This window comes from Rattus norvegicus, chromosome 18 (assembly GCF_021556685.1).
Source record: "Rattus norvegicus strain SHRSP/BbbUtx chromosome 18, alternate assembly SHRSP_T2T, whole genome shotgun sequence".
Classification (NCBI taxonomy): domain Eukaryota; kingdom Metazoa; phylum Chordata; class Mammalia; order Rodentia; family Muridae; genus Rattus; species Rattus norvegicus.
In genome coordinates, this window is record NC_141551.1 from 5,187,212 (window position 1) to 5,207,880 (window position 20,669).

The 20,669-nt window shown below is 43.6% G+C and overlaps 1 protein-coding gene across 5 annotated transcripts in view; it reads right to left on the reverse strand.

Moving 5' to 3' along the window:
* Nucleotides 1-20,669, reverse strand: part of Zfp521 (zinc finger protein 521) — a 295,122-nt gene that overhangs the window by 191,591 nt on the left and 82,862 nt on the right.

Below are 20,669 nucleotides of genomic sequence, written 5' to 3' on the forward strand. Positions count from 1 at the left end.
TATGAAGCCAATAATGCCACGGTAGCTTTGCTGAGTGGTTTATTGTCATGAGACAGAATAGAATCAGCACCTTCCCTCCAGTGGAAGAAAGTGGCCGGCCCATTCCGGAGGACACAGAAAGGCCACCTCAGGGTGTACTCTTTGAGTTCAACATCAAAGAAGACACTGGGATGTTTCGGGTAAAGAAGAAAACTGGCCTTTCTCAGTAGAAGGCATCGTATACACAACAGCAAAACTCTGCAACCAGGAAATCAGCACTCCAGTAAATGACTGACTACAAAGGAGAACTCGACATCAGCGAGGCATTAAAATCACCTGGGAGTCATTTAAAACATATTAATGTTTTATCTCCCTGCTGGAGGTTCTTAGTATGTGGAGCTGAGGTGGAGGCTTAGATGAGTATTTTCTCCAGTTGCCTAGGGGATGCTCAGAGGGAATCAGGACCAAGCACCAGTGCACCTGGGGACAGAGTTTGGGAAGAAATGAAGCCATATGTGGGCGGACTTCCCTACAAGTGAGGGCTCTGAACCATTATGTAGGCAGCAGAGAGCTGGGAAAGGAATTTAATCTGTAGTGCTGGCTTCTTCTCAGACTCCCCTAGACTGGGAAGGACTGGATGAAAGATGGATAAAAAGGCTGCAGCTATGAAGGTGTGCCTCAGGTCATCCAAGAAAGGGACGGCAACGGTGATGCTCTGGGGATGCATTCATTCCCCAGGAGAGCGGAGTCCAACACTCAGTGAGTGGTGACAGCGGACGGAGGAGGGAGTCTGACTGTGCTCACTTTTTCCACACTACTTCCCACAAGCCGCACTGCCCTCAATCCAGGGCTGCTACACAGCAAACGCGAGCAGACAGAACTTGGAATCCTCTACATAAGAAACAACTGGAACGGATTCCAGTGGTGCCCGGGGTCTGTGCCTTTGAGGTCAGCTACCATGACGTATATACACGAACACACAGATTCCAAAGCGAAGTCACTCGAGAGTACAGTTAGATGAATTTGAAACAAAGTAGGTGTCTGCACTCCAAAAAAAAAAATGTAGGAAAAGATAAACTCTGTGTTTTTTTTTTATTATTTCAGTTGGCACAGATTGCTGGGATGTTAGACTGATGTTGACAACCATACTTTTATCTTTCTAAGCATTACCCCGAAGAATCTCATAAAAATCTTTACATATTCCTTCCATTTATTTACCTCAATAATGAGTCATTACAAACAAAGTAGAAATATGTTAAGAGCATGTGGGCATTTGGCACATGCACACAAATTTCCTTCTGTCACATATGGATAAAATTATGCATGCACCTCTTTAAAATTCATAGTGATTTCTCTTTCTTTTCAATCACCAAATACTTACAGAAACCCCACTAAATGTTTATCCAATACATTTTAAGGTCTGGCAAATTACAAGCTGTGCACCAAATGTTCTCGCTTTTATAAATAAAGTTTTATCGGAGCACAGCCATAAACAGTCATTTACATACCAAGCATGAGTTGTTCAATACAACAGAGCTACTTGATTGTGGCAAAAGCCACACGTGGAACAAACCTACCATGTAGACTTTCACCATAGATATGTGGCAACCCCAATACCAATAATATGGCACTACATCACCATCTTACCACGCAGCAACATTTTCCTCTCGTATACCAAGAATGAACTTTTTTATACTATATCTTTGTTTTCTACTTCTGCTAAAAGAAAGCAACTAAATGATGCATAAAATGCACGGAAATATCACACTTTGGGAAAAGGTAAGTGCTGGTAGTCATATTCTGATATAAACTATATTTTATCATTAGATAAATATAACTTTGCTAAGGACTGGAGAGGTCAACAGTCAATCAATTCTCAATGGTCTACTGTTCTTTGAGAGGCAAAGTCTAACATGCTTTCCTGTGAAATGCATCTTTTTGCAAAGCTTACCTGGTACTGTTATCTAGCTGGCTATGATTGAGTAGCCAGAAGCAGCCGCCCCTTAGCTACTTCACATGACAGAAAGCTACCGGACGTTTCTGTTCACAGCTCTTTCCTGTGGAGTATGAAAGTAAGTAAAAGCTGCTTTTCCCTTTGTCTTGGTCCTCCTATAAAACTTGCATTTTACATTGATCAGACCTTGCTCTTCCCGCTCCTAAGAGAATGGATGTGGTGTGCATGAATCTCCTCTCTCAGCAAACGCTAACAACCTTTCACCAGTTGGCCTGAGAGTTAATGTCTGTATGTATGTCAGACTCTTCAGAACCTATTGCCAAATATGTTATCTTCCCAGCCTGAGCTCTGATCTGATCGTTTCCTTTGGAAGAGTGCTCTGGCATTTAGGAAGCCCTCCTGTTGATATGAGGATTTTACAAACTCTACAAGTTTGGGGTTTGATTTCTCTTTACATTTACCATAGTTTCTGGAGCCTTTTCCAAAGGCTGGTTCAAGCCAAACTTGAAAGCATCTTATGCAGAAATCATGTCCCTAAATTTTAAATGATTATGAGGATAAGGGATGGGGTTCCTGGGAGAATTGCATATTAAACAGGACAATATGTGGGGTGAGATGTCACTTTCGGATCTGGATGTATACATTATGCACATCTGACGTGGAAGTTAAATGACTGAGTAACTGAGCCTCTCCTCATCTGCGGATCTTCTGTAAGGAATATGGTCAACATGAAATTCCTTCCTGTTTCCGTCCTCTGGAGTTCTCTGTTCCTCGAGCCACAGGTTTACTGCTATGGCTGGGGTTGGGGATGGGATAGCTACTTTGCTCTATTAGGAACAACAAGGCCTGCCCTAAAGGGAACAATAGGAATTCATGGCCGTGGCTTCCTTTCTCTCTCCTTTCCACTCCTATCTGCCAAACTGCCCGCTCTGCTCTTTATGTAGAATTGCAGATGTATTCGTATTAATCAAGATTCTAATACGTTCCAGATGATTCAACAACTTTGGGGCCTCAGCATGTACCCTTCTCCTTAAGCCCGGGATTTATTAGAATTGCCCGTTCCAAGATCTCTTAACTTACAAAAGATGCTTTATTGTTTCTGTTTCTACAGCAGGGGCCTAATAAATGCACAGAAATGATGACTTTGCCCCTCTGCAATACAATATTCAAAGAGATTTCCAACCCCACGGTGTAACATTATCCAAATCCTTTGAAACCCTAAGTAGTTTGCTCAAACTCAATCATCCATACACAGAAATCATAGGCAATCGATACAAATGCAATACGCTGGTGATGACATTAGAGAGCCATGTCCCACAACCCTCCGTGGAAGGCAGCGGTACCTTCTGGAGACTGTGGATTCCACAGCGATAGCTGAGGCATGAAGCACTCTTTGGTGAAGGAGCTGAACACGGTGCACTGTGGCCTCGCCTTACACAAAGAATAATTTCAGGGACATTGTCTACACATACGGTATTGATTAGCTCAAGACCGTGATTTCTCTGACTTCACACTGGTGATATTACAGTGGGCGTTTACCAGGCAATCTAAGCAATCAAAATATGTACGAGTACTGGTATTTAAAAATTAAATTCCATTCGGTGATCATTATTTTATGCTTTTTTAACGTGCGCTATTTTCAAGCTAGAGGAAAAAAATAGCTCTTTCTCTATGTAATCACAAGTAACAGGACAGGAAGTAATAACAAGGCGTCTAAGCACACATTATACCAATGGATGTGGCTAATAGCTTTTGTGTAGAACAGCGCCCTGCTCGCCGCTCCCACGTTACTAATGTTCTTGCTAACACTGGACTCCTAAGGGTGGTTCTATAAATAAGGCATTTATATAGAAAACTAGGAAAATATGAAAGGTTATAATATTAACATACCAAACTCATTTTTAATTAAAGAAATAAAAAAGTCTGGTCTTTAGGGGGTTGGGGAAAATAAGGTGGTCAAATGAGACCAATTAACTTCATTAGCTTCTGCAAATACCTAGCTTTCTAACACATTCCTATTTTTCCATCTGCTCCACAGTTAAATGTGTCTACAAATTAACATTTTATTTATGATTCAGGTTCTGATTCATAAAAATTATGCACACATTACACAAAGAACTAATGCTTTATGGAAAAATACTGCACCTCACTTAGTCATATGGTTTAATTTCTGTATAAAAAGAAAGAAAGAAAGAAAGAAAGAAAGAAAGAAAGAAAGAAAGAAAGGAAAAAAGCAATCTGAATCCTAAAAATCCCACAGACTAGAAAACCACATTCATCCTCCCTTTCGTCCCTAAGACTGCGTGGTTTTCCCTCAGTTATTTGAAGAAGGCCAAACTGCTTGCATTTCTAGGCTCTCCTGTATTCTCACCGCAATGGAAATAGTAGGAGCATCGTGCTCAGGGCCTTACATAGTTCTGCCCACTTTGGCCTGACATTCCCATTAACTTCAAACCCCATAGTGCAGGCATGAAGGGCTGGGAAAGCTTCATATTGAGTTGTAAATGCTGTGCAAGGGCCCGGGCCTCCTACTGGCTCCTACAAGAGCGCAGACTTTTCAAAATATGTTGCAAGGATCAACAAAACCGGGCATGGTCCAAGGGTGTGTGCTGATGCCGTTTGGAGTATTTATAAGACAAACCACATTCCTTAGAGCGGTATTTACCACCACTCAGCTGAAAACAACAAGCGCTTTCCTAAGTGAACTAGCGACTTACTTAATTTCACTTTAATTTCTCGGGGTAACTTTATCCCGCGCTGACATGCCACTTTATTATTTCATTATTTACAGCATTCCAAGTCCATAAATCAAATCCATGCAACTCTTATGATAACAGAAAAAAAAAAGAGGAAAAAACACAGGGAAAAAATGCCCCATTCAACCCAATAATTCCACAGGCCTGTGTTTCTAGAAATTACTGTGTTGGTCCCTGGCATGGTGTTTTTCTGACTAGGCACCAGGGTCCCTAAGAACTGAAGTATAAATTACTAATGCACTGCCAAGTCGGTGTGACACTGGAGATTGTGAAAGCAAGTCTGTTATGTATAGCGGGAGAGTTTAATGAAAACAAATGGAGCTTAAATGCCTTAACCCATCCTTTTTTTTCGTGCTAATTTCAGCTTCTAGGTAGCAAAATCAGCTCTATTTATTCCCCCTGAATCTATCTCTTTTTTAAAAAAATATACTCAAAATGTATATATTAGGGAAATTAATCGATTTGAAGGAGAAAATGCCTCATTCTACAGTGGGAAAGGTATAGTTCTAGGCTGGGATGTGGCTTGCAGCACAACCATGAAGACCTGAGTTCAAATCCCCTGACCACACATATAAGCCAGGTGCCTGACAAATACCTGTAACCTAGTTGGGGGTGGGGAGAGATAGGAGGACATTGGAGGTCCCTCGCTAGGCAATCTAGGCTTAGTTCCAGGTTCAGTGAAAGATTGTAAAAAAGAAAAGGAGGAACAGGTGGTGGAGGAGGAGGAGGAGGAGGAGGAACAGGAAGAGGAGGAACAGGAGGAGGAGGAACAGGAGGAGGAGGAAGAGGAACAGGAGGAGGAGGAAGAGGAGGGGGAGGAAGAGGAAGAGGAGGGGGAGGAAGAGGAAGAGGAGGAAATAATAATGATGATGACTGAGAAAAGGTATTTGACATGTGGTCTCTACACATGTCCACATGAGTGCACCTATACACACATGTGCTCAAACACATGCAACTCACCTATTCCCCCCACTCCATCCCCCCACACACAAATACAAATACACAGACAAGAAAAGAGGAAAGGAAAGGCATATTTTTATCTAAAGTTTATGCTTCTAGAAAACACAATTACAAATACACAAAAGAGCTGTGAAAAGTTAAGAACGCTGGAGAGACAGGTCACCAGTTTCAAGCACCCACACGGCGGCTGACCGTTGTCTGTAACTCCAGTTCAAGTGGTTCTGATGCCCCCCTCACCTCTGTAGGCCCTGAAGGCATGTAATGTGCTTACATACGTGCAGGAAAGCACTCATACACATAAAATAAAAATAAGTCAAAATTAAATGAGATTGTGCATTTGGATAGCAACAAAGCAGTAATCACCAGGACTTCTACTTGCTATGAAGCTGGCAATGACCCAGGGCTGCAGACACAAGTGGGCACCACCACACATGGTTTTATACGGTGCTGCAAACTGAACCCTGGGCTTGGCGCCTGCTGTGCAAGCCCTCAGCTGTGTGAGCCACATCCCTAGCCAATCAATACATTCAGGAAGGAGCAGGAAGGGAAAACACAGCCTTATGATTTGCTTGGAACTCACTCTTCAGAGTATGGCATGCCAGTGCTGGCTTATGCCGCACCTCAAGGGCTCGGAGCAGAGGTATGGGCCAAGTATGAGCAGCACCTCATGCTTCTGGAGTTCTCACATGTGAACTCAAATGCTTGCCCGGAGTCTGCAGTTATTTCGATAGTGTGGCAGTCTGATTTGCCATCAAGCAATAGAACCATATAACGTAACACAGTGCTTTGCAGCTACCAGAGCCAACATGCCCAGCTGTCAAATGGCCCAAAGAAATCGGTTACCTTGCTCCTTCAGAACCAAATAATGATGGAAGCTTTAATTTGGGGTTCCACACTCTCTATATCATCACCAGATAACAGCAAATAACTGTGGGGGTGACAAGGGTAGCCTACACCATGCAACAAAGTCAATGGAGAAAGGCGAATACACTACAACAATGCTTATTGACGTGTGCAACCTTTGGTGTTAATGATGTACACACTTAATTTATATTTAACCCACTTTTCTTTACAGAGCCAAGGTTTATCGATCAGGTAAAACCATGTATCCTCGACTGATACACCAGCAGTATGTTCATCAGTGGTCACTACGGGAGCTGGCCCTCACAGTGATTTTTCACCAAGTCCTTAATTATCCACAACCTAACACCTCTCACAAGCAACTAAGGTTCTTCCAGGCAGATGCCAGCTGACTTTCGGTTATGGTTGACTTACTAAGTCCTTCCTCCTAGTCATTTGCACTCATACCCAGACCGACTGACCCATACTCATCTACAGACCGACAAGCAGAACCAACACCAACAGTGTGTAGATCCCATCCCCCATCTTACATGTCTGTGCTTGGTGCTCTAACAGAAAGCTTTCCAAGAAACAGATTAATGAGTATGGAATAGATTTATTGTAACTAGAGTCTAGGAGTGGACCACTCTGAAAGTGGACTTGACTTCTGAATATGCTAGCACGGTCCCTTTGACATGGTCTCATCTAGCCCAGATGTTGACTTCAAACTCACCATGCAGTTGAGGGTGACAATAACTGCCTGATCCTCTTGTCTCTACTTCCTATACATATATGGAAATTACAACCACGTGCCACCATGTCCAATTACGTAAGGGGACAGAACTTAGGGCTTCATGCATGCCGGCCGTGGCTCACTGTGTTCTGCCAGGGGTGTTTGGGGGTCTTGTTTGATTATAGGCTTTGTCTGGATTCCTTCCCCACCCCACCCTTCTTTTCATAGTATACCTTGAGTCTTTGACATGTGGGGTGGTGCCACCCCCAAGAAAGTGTTTGAAAGAAATGAAGGGGCACAAGGAAAACTCTCAGTAAGAGTTATGCAAATTTATTATGATTTCAACCAGAAGTTAAGTAGTTCCTGTGCTGCAGAATGGCTGTAAAATATCAATTTGTCTTACTGTCTGGGCAATTTTAATGTGCCACAAAGTACAGGTATTGTCAGTTTCTGTTAGCTGGATCATTCAAACTTTCAAGTGCTAAGTAAACACAAAGCACTCCCTTAATAATGGCACGCGCGTGGCGTATGCCTTTCTTGTGCTCTGCCCCCAGTGTGGTCCAGGAACACGTAATTGCTGCTTTTGCTCACGTTATCTGATCATTACACTGAGCGTGAACCTGTTTGTGGTTACTTTACATTTACAATTATTATCGTTACAGTGACTTGGGCTATTCCGGTAGCAATTTGGAATTTTAGCAGCAAGTGAGTTATAGCTCTTTATGTGCAGAGTAAAAGTGAAGGGGGAACTTTAATGCCTTTTTTTTTTCAATTTTATATACAGCTGCACCCACCAATCAGGAAGCTATTGTTATAAGTACCATATAAGAATGTGCGCAGTGTTTCACGCTTCTCCTTTGGCAGGCATATAGAAACTGGCTGTTCTTCTCAGCATATCCAACCCCCTGACATTTGATTTCTGATATAAACAAAAAGAATGTCCTAACTCATATATGTCACTCAAAGGCCAATACTAGAAAACACTTGTCTTGTTCATTTGCTCATTCAACAAACACGGAGTGCCTGCTAAATTCCGTGCTGGAAACCGTGAGGCTACAAAGATACATGTGACACAATCACTGATCTCAAGGCTCATGAGAATCCAGACTTTAGAATTGTCAACCATGTGGTCCGTGGGAGGTCACTCAACAGAAACAGAAGCAGTTGTCGAATGCCAGTCTGCACCAGATATCTGTTCTACACAGCATTACTTGTGGTCATCAGGAGGTGAGAGCCTCCTACAGGCACGCTGATGAGTAAACGGATGGAAAGGTCATGACACACACCCTCAGCAGACTCTTATCTAGCCTTAAAAGGGGGAATCCTACTCAATCCTGATGAAAATAAGGACATTAAGTGAAATAGGCCAGCATTAAGAGTCAAATCTCGAGATGGCTCAGCAGTGAAGAGCACTGACTGCTCTTCCAGAGGTCCTGAGTTCAATTCCCAGCAACCACATGGTGGCTCACAACCATCTATAATGGGATCCGATGCCCTCTTCTGGTGTGTCTGAAGACAGCTACAGTGTACTCACATAAATAAAGTAAATCTTAAAAAAAGAAATAGATTTTTTAAAAAAAGTCAAATCTCATATGAACTTCCTCTTATCTGAGAGACATAGAGGAGTTGAGTTCACAGAGAAGGGAAGCAGGATAGTTGTTTCCAGAGGCTAGAAGAAAGAACTGGAAAGCTGGTGCTGCTGAATCAATAGCTTTAGTTCTATAAAATGGAACGTGTCCTGGATGTTGACCAAGGCAGGTCACAACCTGCAGACCCAGCTCTAGGGAAACTGAGGCAAGGTTGCTGGGGATTTGAGGTCAGCCTGAGGTGTACAAAGTAAATTACAGGCCGCTGTGAACTATAGCGAGGAGAGACCCTCTCTCAAAAACCAAGCAAGCAAGCAAGCAAGAGTCACAGGAACTGGTTACAGCACAAGGGACCGTAGTCAAGACGGCTGAAGTGTACACTTCAAAATTAGGATGGCTGTCTTCCAGGCCACGTGTACTTTGCCACGATTAGAGTTTTTCAAGTGAGTCATTAAAACCATGCAACTACTGTGCGAAGAGTAAGAACCAGACATACCTTAAAGGAAAAGAGATTTGAGGAAAGTGGGGATTTTATCAGGTCAGTTGGTGTGTACAGCTGCTTTTAACATCCAGAGTCCCCAGCTGCACCCTGAAGCTGTGAAGGACTGAAACCACCCAGGGCCATCGTGTACTGAAGAATCTTAGAGGCCAGGTTATACCAGACAGGCTCTGCCAAAGGGGACAATCTAGGGACAAATGACAGGGACAGAGGGAGGCAGGAGGACAGCATTGGGTGGGAAGCTTGGTGTGCATGTGCCTGTAAGAAGCAGTTCCACTAGACAGAATAAGGAACACAAGTGTCAGAGGTGGACAGGTCCCAAATGGTCCAGGACAACTGAGCATGCCATTAAACTGTTAGAAAGTCAGGTGGAAAAGGACTTCCCCAAATGACCATAGACAACATTAATAGACCATTCTGGATGAAGCAAAATGCATAAGGAAAAAGCACAGGTGGGAAAGGCCAGCAGGAAATGAGGCTGGAGAAGGAGGTCACTGTCCTTCAGTAGCCTGGGGGGCTGGGCCTCCAAGGTAGTCTGTAGAAATACTTCTGTTACCTCCGGGGAAACGGAAACAAACATTAAGTAAAGTCTAAGTTTTCCCAGTTACCTCACAGAACGTCTATTCTAGAAGAGCGTGAGAGGATACCTATTTCACTCAACTTGTTCATTTGCAGCTAGTGCTGGGCACTTAAACAGCGAGCCTTGACAGAGTTTTGAAAGAGCACTGAACGGGTAGGAAGGAGAATCCATCAGCACCAGAGTGGCCAATCTACTCGTAACTTCCTCTGCAACACTAACTACATGGCCACTGCCCAGGTCCTAGCTTCCCATCTTGGTGCTTTTAGGAGGAGATGGAGTCCCACAATGTCACCTAGCCATTATGATTTAGAGGCAGGATTCCTTCATTGGAGAAGCGGCCTCCCCTCTCCTGCCTGTAGCTCAGCTGAGCCCCATCAGCCAAGAGGAAGGTCTCCTACAATCCTCCTCTCCAACACAACAGCGGTGGCCCTGGTCCCTCACCGCCCCAGGGCATTTGTAAGTCACTGAGAACATGTCTTAAAATTCCTTGTGGCTTTTCCAGTCACTAAAGCCAGACCTAGATCTCTAAAGAGTTGTAGCTCTGAGACCAGAAGAGGTCCATACTCCATAACAGAGGGCGCAGCTTTCTAACACTCCTGTTTCCACTGAAGCTAGTGTTCACTTTAGAATCCTCGGCATAAGCTCTGGGAGCACTGGGTGCACAGACACCCACAGGCTTCCACACCTAAAAACAAAACATCATTAGGTCAGATTGCCATTGTGGCTATTCATAAAGTCTCCTCCTATAAATACAGAATTCAGATCAAATCAAGACAGTGACATGTAACACTCCCAGCACACAGCACTTCCATAATTGATAATAATAAGGAAAGGGTAAGTGACGTCTTCCTCTTTATGCTGCTCTTTGTTTTCTCAAAAAGTCGCTTGCTTTGTTTCACATTTAGTAGCTGTTATTGATGATAAGGTCCGGATCATACCACCGGAGAATTGTCTTTATTTCAGCCAAGCGGCAGTCTCAGAACGCGGCCATAGACTAGGACAAAATGTGCGACTTGCCCAACATGAATCACGGTGATAGGATTAGGCCCGAAGGGAGCTGTGACAACTCTCTACAAGTAACTGAAAGGTGCAAATGGCAGGGAGGGAGAAGAATTATTTAAAGAGGTCCGAGGTATATGTGAGGAGGGATTAAATTAAGCAAAGGAAAATTCAGGTTTTATATCAGGAAAAGACTCCTAATGGTGATATGTTATAAGGCTAGGTTTCCAAGAAACGCATTGGAAGCTTCGAGGCTGGAGGGCATTTTAGTTGAACCTAGAATAAAACAGGAAATAGAAAACAAGGAGGAAAGAGCCATAAGGCCGTAGAGGAGGGCGACGGACCACACAGCCCTCCTTCTCTACAGACTCGACCAAGGAAAAGAAGTTTTAAGGAGCCTGTCAAAAATGGTCGGAGAGAGATGATATGCACAGCCTCTGTTTAGAACAAATGTCTACCTAGGAGGATTTCCTATGGCTGCTCACTCATTGGTGTTAAAAAAAAAACACCAACTATTTAACACTAACATTTAGAGCAGCTGATAAAAGCAACCGCATCACTTCTATAGCAATTAAGATGAGCCCAGTGCCTCAGCACGAGCTTCACAAATATACAGTCACTTCTGAATCACCAAAGCCTCTGAGGCTGTTCCACTGGGGAAGCTGAAGGAAATGCATGCCACCACAGGCTATATACCATAGCATCTGAAGGCCTGGGAGAGCGTCAGCAAACAGATCTGAACCCATGTGGTTAAGAGTTCAGCATCGGTGCCCTTAGTTCTTTAGGGCCTCCATTGGTAAAGGGTTCTTCTTCATTCAAGTCTGAGTACTTGTGCTTGGTCTCACAACCAAAAGTGTGGTGGTATGCACTGAGTCCTAGCACTGGAGAGGTGGAGTTAGGTGGATCTGGGACTCTGCTCGGTGAGCTCTAGGCCTCAGTGGGATACACTGCTTCAAAAACACCCGAGGAACAGTAGTCAGGCTGTTCTCTGGTTTCACACACTTATAAATACATAAGGGAGAGAGAGAGACAGAGAGACAGAGAGAGAGACAAAGAGAGACAGAGAGAGAGGGAGGAAACGAAGGATTGAGGGAGGGAAGGAGGGAGGAAGAGAGGGAGGGAGGGAGGGAGGGAGGGAGGGAGGGAGGGAGGGAGGGAGGGAGGAAGGGAGAGAGGGACAGGAGGCAATTAAGTCTACAATGAGAAGAGTCTCTCTTCTCCCTGATCCAACTCAGTCTGGGTTCTATAAAGGGCACCTGAAAGGCAGGTCACTCCTTCCCAGGAGCAGGATCAAATCCGGAGCTTATTTTAAATCGGCTCGTTCTAGCTACATGTCTCAGCCAAGTTTAGATTTGTAATTTAGCAGAAAAGAAACTTTTGAAGCAGCCCTTTGATTCAATTCTCGTGACCCTTGCGAAATAAACCTTCTTAAGACTGAGTTATGGTATCAATTTGCTTCAATCCAACAAATATGTACACTGTTACACACTCGAGGGGCTATTATCTGGCTGGGGATCAGACTAGTTCATCTCCAAAGTGGCTGGAGAAGGTACTGTGGGCACCTCCAGGAGCAGCGGCAGGCTGCGAATGGTGGAGATGCTGAGTGGAGAGAAAACAGAATTGCAGAGGCGGGAGGGCGGGGCCACGGGGCTGGGCGGGCTCAAAGTCAGGACTGTTCATTCCTTCCGAAGGAAGACCGACAGGACTATTCATTCCTTCCGTGAGTGAGCTGCATAGAAAGGACTTGTTAAGTGCCTATCGTGTGCCAGTTTCAGACTTTTATGGGGCTCGCAGCAGTCAGAAGTCAAACAAAAACCAAGAGAAGTTCAAAGAACACGCCAGAGACGCACTTAAGACTGGGTTCTGGGAAGACCTCCCAGAAGAAACAGCCATTAACCTACCATGAGGGGGAATCCTGACTCCCAAGCACACAGGCAGAATGAGAAGAGACCAGAGTGCATGGAGAGAACTCTCCAGGACTGTGTGAGGCTCTAGTCAAGCACACAGGACTGAGGCGGACGGGACAGTTGAAATACAGAACAGAAGGCACACAAAGGACGCTGACATTTATCCCCAAAGCCTGAAGAGGTTACTGGTCCAGAGACAGTAAAGCAGAATAATAAACAACCACCGTCTTCTAAACTATCCTCGGGTTCAGATCACGGCGCTACCTCTTATTTACGATGAGGACCAGTCTTGTCCTTGTGAATAAAATAGTAAAACCAAACACAACCTATACAAGTAAAACTGGTAGCTATCTCCCTTACTGTTGGTAAGAGAAAGGAGCAAGCTATACTGGAAAGGTGTCTAGCATATGTGGGGGGACGTCATAAACTCTAAAAGGAGAGGCAGAAACTTGGCAAACTAACTCAGGGTTAAGAACGTGAAAAGAAGGAAGAAAAGCAGACCAGAGTTTGCTTCCCTCCTGAAGCCAGCATCTATATCAGAGAAACATGCTTCAACCGATGGATTTCTTTCACAAAGTCCATAAGGGCTGGGGAGGTGAATCCGTGGTATAATAGTGTGCCTCAAAACTCAGGGTGAGGGGTGGAGGATTGCCTGAGTTTGAGGACAGACTCTTGTCTCATAAAGAACAATGACAAAGAAGAAAAAGTATTATCTGAACCAAATTTGCACAGCCATTTTTCTTATTGCTGCCAAAAATATGAGACTGGTTATGCATCATTTACATTGAATTAACTTATAAATAATCTGCAGATAACAAAGTCTAAGAATATGCACATAGGTTATTTGCAAATAACATGGAATTCTATACATAGGTTGCATTTTATGTGGGGGTCCTGAGGTAAACCCCCACGGGTCAAAAATGACTACCATTTCATCTTTACTGAAGGCAGTTCCACAGACTGAAATGGCCAACTATGGAAGGAACTATGGGTGGAAATCCAGGACACTTTGTGGAGCAAGGCTTTTCTCAGGCACTTGCCTGTGAGTTGCCATCCTGTGGAATGTGAATGGCATCATCAGTAGGGGTGATGGATCGCTAGAGATGGGTGTCCTGAACAGCCTCGGTCTGGCCCGACATCAGCCACATCGAAGCACCCAGAAGCTCACAGAGCACAGGCGTTGAGTGCAGTTCTTATAGGACTATGTCTTCTCTATTCACTGCAAGTACATGGAGATGAGCCTGAAAGCTGGATGCTCAAACTGCATATACTCTCTGCTCATTCCTGACGTAGCTGACTGAGCCCAATAGAAGGGCTCGTCTATTCCACCAGCGGCCCATCATCCTGATTTCTCCAGTCACAACACACATTCTGTTGTGTTTGTCACAGGGCTCTTAGACTTGAACACCTGCAGCATCTGCCTGGACTCAGGAGCAGATTGATAAAGAAAAGGGGTTTATGTGCAGTTTGGCCAAACCAGGGAGAAAAACGTTGAGTTTTCTCTCTGCTTTTTTGTGGCAGAGCTGTAAGGGTATAGACATGATGAAACAGCCCATAGAAACATACACAGGCCATGAGATCTGGGCTTCCTAGAGGACAAGGTCTGCTCTGGCTGACCCCAGGGCTCCAGCCTTTCCCTAGCCCAGTATGGGGTTGCAACAGTCTCAGAGCAGAAGGCGACAGGAACATCTCTTCTCTTGCCCAGGAAGCTACACTCTCTGCTCTCCACTTCCTCTCTCTCCTCTCCTTCCTATTCCCCTTCCCACTTTCTCTCTCATCTCTCTCAATTTTTAAAAGTCACACAATGGACTGCCCTGGCTGCTCTAGTCTCAGATCCTGTGGCCTTGCCCCTCAGTGGGACTCCATGTTAAGTGCATACAGAAAGTCATCTCTACTCGGAGGCCCAGGCCTGAAGTCTAGAGCCAGAGCTAAGGCTCAGCCTCACCTCTCCTCACAAAAACAAAGGGCTCAGAGGCTTACTAGCTAACACAGAAGTGGAGCAAACATCCTAAACTCTTGTTTAGTAAACTCCACTAGGGCTATAAAACCCTTAGTTAAGGAAAGAAACAATTAAACAATTCTCTTCTCTCCTCCGCACCCAGGGTTTAACTAGAATCGAAACAGTAACAGCTTAAGGCTCAACTTTTTTCCCGGTCTTACATTCATGTTGTTCAATTCTCCACAGCAACTCTTGTAACCTTAAATGCATTCTCTCCTGATACTAGGATGATGCTCCTCATTCTGTTGCCCCCTTCAAAGGTCATCTTTTAGCTTATTAAGGCAAAGATGTTTCCTTCGAAAACCAAAGATGTCTGAGTAGGTTAAAGCTATCTGGGAGGCTTAGATCACCACACCAATTTCCTTTAAGTAGCAGCTCATATTCTCTCTCTATAAATGTGCACTAAGTGTTATTTATAGTCAAAGAATAAGATAACCTAAACTTTCACAGAGATGGTAAGAGAGGCTATGAGTAATTACCAAAATAACAAAGGAGCAAGTTTGTTGACATGGAAACCAGGAGATCAAGGAGACTGCTGAGAAAGAGCCTTGTCTGCCTTGAACGTTCTCTGACCTTGACTTGGCAACCCCTGCCAGATAATGTGTTGCAGCCACATGGTGGAATGTCAGAAGTGGCCACTGAAACCCCGTCTTACCTATTTTGTAGCTACTGGCTTGGACAATTTTCAAAAATACTTTAGTCAGACACTGCTTTAGACTACAAGAATACATTGTGACAAATTTCAAATCTCTTAATCAAAACTAAGGCAAGAACAGAATTCATTAGGCCCCAGGGAACAAAATGTATTAATGCACCCAAGGTTACTAGGATATTTAAACTTCCTTGCCTGGGAGCTAGTGAAGTTTTCTACCTTTAACACCAGTGATCAGGGTACATTAACAGTCACTGTAATTGATGAAAAAAAAATTAGGTCAATAATTTTCCTAGTGCATATGTAAAACCTACTTCTTAAGTTACATCCTTTGCATTAACATATCACATTTATGACTGTCATATCTATTTTTTCAAGTGCATTAATATCCAGACCTGTTCTTGGTGGATGGATATTGTAAGTAAGGTCTGGGCAGGATGAAGTGCCTATATTCTTAGCATTCGAGAGGTGAGGGAGGAAGATCAGAAGTTCAAGCCCACCTTAAGACACAAAACAAGACTCCATTTAAAAAAAAATAGTCAAATTGCTTATCATTGTTAGCAGCAGAAGCAGCATCAACATGACCAGCACCACCACCTGTCCAGAAAACAAGGCATTTCCACCCCAGGATTGATATGGAGAACTCATAGCCTGGTTACAAATCTCCATGAAGCTTATAGGTTTCAGCTACTCCTCCATGAAGGTCCTAACCACATGTTCTGTGGACCTGAGGATGAAGTAACGGGAATATATATACACCAATGTGTCTACTCTGCCATTTTGCTCCAGCATTTTCAATCTAAAAACGTGGAATATAAGCATTTAAACACATATTTTGCCAATAATGATGAGTTTTTATCATATGGAATTTCTGGCCTATACCCAACATAGTTGATTAAATTCCTTCATCAAATGCTGATTGTAGGGGACTAATATTATGGGTTATTTTTCTCCCATTTTTCAGCCTACGTCCTAGCCAGAGAAATTAGACAACAGAAGGAGGTCAAAAGGATACAAATTGTAAAGGAAGAAGTCAAGATATCACTATTTGAAGGTGTGATAGCGTACTTAAGTGATCCCAAAAGTTCCAACAAAGAACTACTTAACCTGATAAACAACTTCAGCAAAGTGGCTGGATATAAAATTAACTCAAACAAATCAGTAGCCTTCCTCTACTCAAAGGATAAACAGGCTGAGAAAGAAACTATGGGAAATGACTCCCTTCACAATAGTCACAAATAATATAAAATACCTTAGTGTGACTCTAACCAAGCAAGTGAAAGATCTGTATGACAAGTACTGCAAATTTCTGAAGAAATCAGAGAAGATCAAAGAAGATGGAAAGACCTCCCATGCTCATGGACTGGCAGGATTAATATAGTAAAAATGGCCATTTTACCAAAAACAATCTACAGATTCAATGCAACCCCCATCAAAATTCAACTCAATTCTTCACATAGTTAGAAAGAGCAATTTGCAAATTCATTTGGAATAACAAAAAACCCAGGATAGGAAAACTATCATCAACAATAAAAAAACTTCTGGGGGAAATCCCCATCCCTGACCTTAAGCAGTATTACAAAACAATGGTGATAAAAACTGTATGGTATTGGTACAGAGACAGGCAGGTAGATCAGTGGAACAGAATTGAAGACCCAGAAATGAACCCACACACCTATGATCACTTGATCTCTGACAAAGGAGCCAAAACCATCCAGTGGGAAAAAGACAGCATATTCAACAAATGGTGCTGGTACAACTGGAGGTCAGCATGTAGAAGAACGCAAATTGACCTCTTCTTATCTCCTTGTACAAAGCTCAAGTCCACGTGGATCAAGAACCTCCAAATAAAACCAGATACACTGAAATTAATAGAAGAGAAAGTGGGGAAGAGCCTGGAACACAAGGGCACAGGGGAAATTTTCCTGAACAGAACACTAATGGCTTATGCTCTGAGATCAAGAATAGACAAATGGAACCTTATAGAATTGCAAAGCTTCTGTAAGGCAAAGGACACTGTAAATAGGACAAAACAGATTAGGAAAAGAGCTTTACCAATCCTACATCCGATAGAGGACTAATATCCAATATATACAAAGAACTCAAAAAGTTAGACTCCAGAAAACAAAATAATCCTACTTAAAAATGGGTATGGAGCAAAAAAAAAAAAAAAAAAGAATTCTCAACTGAGGATTATCAAATGGCCAAGAAGCACCTAAAGAAATGTTCAACATCCTTAGTCATCAGGGAAATGCAAATCAAAACAACTCTGAGCTTCTACTTCACACCAGTCAAAATGGCTAAGATAAAAAAAAATCAGGTGACAGCAGATGCTGGTGAGGATGCTGGTGAGATGTGGAGAAAGAGGAACACTCCTCTATTTCTATTGTTGGTGGGATTGCAAGCTGGTACAATTGTTGGGAGTGATGCCCTTGAAACCCTCCATTATTGATATTAATATTATGGTTAGAGTTTAGTATGACTGGGTTCATGGAAAATCCCCAGCCAGCTGCAGAAGACTAATACAAATCTGGTGGTCAGGATGAATAATGATATGATAAAGTTGTAACCTTGCTGAGAAATACATCTGACGTCAAGATACCCAATGTGATGACCTGTAACCTTTCTAAAAACAATCAACATCCTGTTGACATCAGCTGACCACACGAATACTATGTCCTTGGCCTGCGTAAATATTTCCCACTTGCTCGCTCTGTTACCCTGTTACAGTATAAACTCAGCCTTGGGAAAAAATAAAATTGTCACCTTGATCAGACTCTTGTCTTGGCGTCCTTCTTTGCGTCTCTTGTCCCCCATTCTCTTCCAGGTACCCTCAGCACCCTCGTTGACATACAACCATTCTGGAAATCAGTCTGGAGGTTTCTCAGAAATCTGGACATTGTACTACCTGAGAACTCAGCTATACCTCTCCTGGGCATATACCCAAAAGATTATCCAACATACAACAAGGACACGTGCTCCACTATGTTCATAGCGGCCTTATTTATAATAGTCAGAAGGTGGAAAGAACCCAGGTGCCCTTCAAAAGAGGAATGGATACAGAAAATGTGGTCCATCTACACAATGGAGTACTACTCAGCTATCAAAAGCAATGACTTCATGAAATTCATAAGCAAATGGAATGAACTAGAAAATATCATCCTGGGTGAGGTAACCCAGTCACAAAAAACAAACAAACAAACAAACAAACAAACACACATGGTATGCACTCACTGATAAGTGGATATTAGCCCAAAAGCTCAGAATATCCATGATACAATTCACAGACCAAATGAAGCTCCAGAAGAAGGAAAACCAAAGTGTCGATGCTTCAGTCCTTCGTAGAAGGGGAACAAAATACCCACAAGAGGTGAAGGGTAAGAGGGAGTCAGGAGGAATAGAGGAGGAGGAAGGAAAAATGGGGGCAGGATCAGGTACTGGAGGAGATGGAGGAGATGGACAGAGGGTCAGGAAATTGAACAGAGGTGTGTAGCAATGGGGGATGGGGAACTGAGGGTAGCAACCAGAAAGTCCCAGATGCCAGGAAAGCAAGAGTCTCCCAGGACCCAACAGAGATGACATTAGCTGAAATACCCAAAAGGGGGAGGGAGAGACCACATCCAGAGGTTAGGAAAGGCCCCTGGTTGCAGGGACGGGGCCACCCACTCACCTCCAAATTTTTTAACCCAGAATCGCTCCTGTAGAAAGGAAGTACAGAGACAAGTTGTGGGGCAGAGTCTGAAGGGAAGGCCATTCCGGGACTGCCCCACCTGGGGAGCCATCCCTTTTGCAGACACCAAAGCCAGACACTATTGCGGATGCCAAGAAGTGCATGCTGACAGGAGCCTGATGTAGCTGTCTCCTGAGAGGCTCTGCCAGAGCCTGACAAATACAGAGGCGGATGCCCACAGCCAACCATTGAACTGAGCAAGGGAACCCCAATGGAGGAGTTAGAGAAAGGACTGAAGGAGCTGAAGGGGATTACAACCCCGTAGGAAGAACAATATTAACCAACCAAACCCCCCTCTCTGCCCCAGAGCTCTCAGGGACTAAACCACCAACCAAAGAGTACATATGAAGGGACCCGTGGTTCCAGCTGCATATGTAGCAAAGAAGGCATTGTTGAGCCTCAATGGGAGGAGAGGCCCTTGGTTCTGGGAAGGCTCGATGACCCAATTAGGTTAATGCCAGGGTGGGGAGATGGGTGTGGGTACATCGGGGAGCACCCTCATAGAAACAGGGGGGGTGGATGGGATGGGGGTTCCCAAAGGGAAAACCAGGAAAGGGGATATTTGAAATGTAAATAAATAAAATATCCAATTAAAAAATTAAAAAGGGCTAAATAAAATTGCAATAAAATATCTATATCTTAAAAAACAATGCTAAATAAGATTGCAGTAAAATATCTATATCTTTAAAAAAAAAACAATATCAAGGTAAAAATGTACCCATATATACTCATGGGTTTAAACAGTTGGTCACCAGTTGGTGGCGCTGTAGAATGACGTGGAATCATTAGGAGTTGGTCTAAAAGGAGGATGCAGGACAGATGGGGGAATACCTTGGTGTGGTGGTGTAAATGAAAAAGACTCCCATAGGCTCAGGGGACATGGCATTACAAGTGGGCGTGGCCTTGTTGAGGAAGTGTGTCACTGGAGGTGGGCTTTGGGGTGGCCAGCACTCATAGGAGGCCCAGTGTCACTCCCTCCGGCTGCCCGCTAATCTAGAGGCAGAACTCTCAGCTACCTCTGTAGCACTGTCTCTGCCTCTGTGCTGCCAGGTCTCTCACCATGATGACCTGAACAGTAAATCTCCAAGCTATAATCAAATCCCAGTCAAATGCTCTCCTTTATAAGAGTTGCCATGGTCATGGTGTCTCTTCACAGCAGTAAAACCCTAACTAAGACACCTGGGTTTTAAACTGGGCTCTACTTCCTATCCAGTCTCTGTTCTTCCAAGATAGAGTGGTCACAAGTCCCAAACCTCACAGTACAGCCACCATAGTGATGCCTGATACCAGCCCTCTCCTGACATAAAAGATTGTGTCACCCTGGAGTCAACAAATGCTCCCTTTTGAGTCAGGTGTTTCACCCCCAATCTCTTACACACACACACACACACACACACACACACACAGAGTTATTAGTAAGGCAACTATTATCATACTGTTCCAAACAATTATACATCTGCTGAGAACAGCTCATTGCCTATGAATAAAAAAGCAC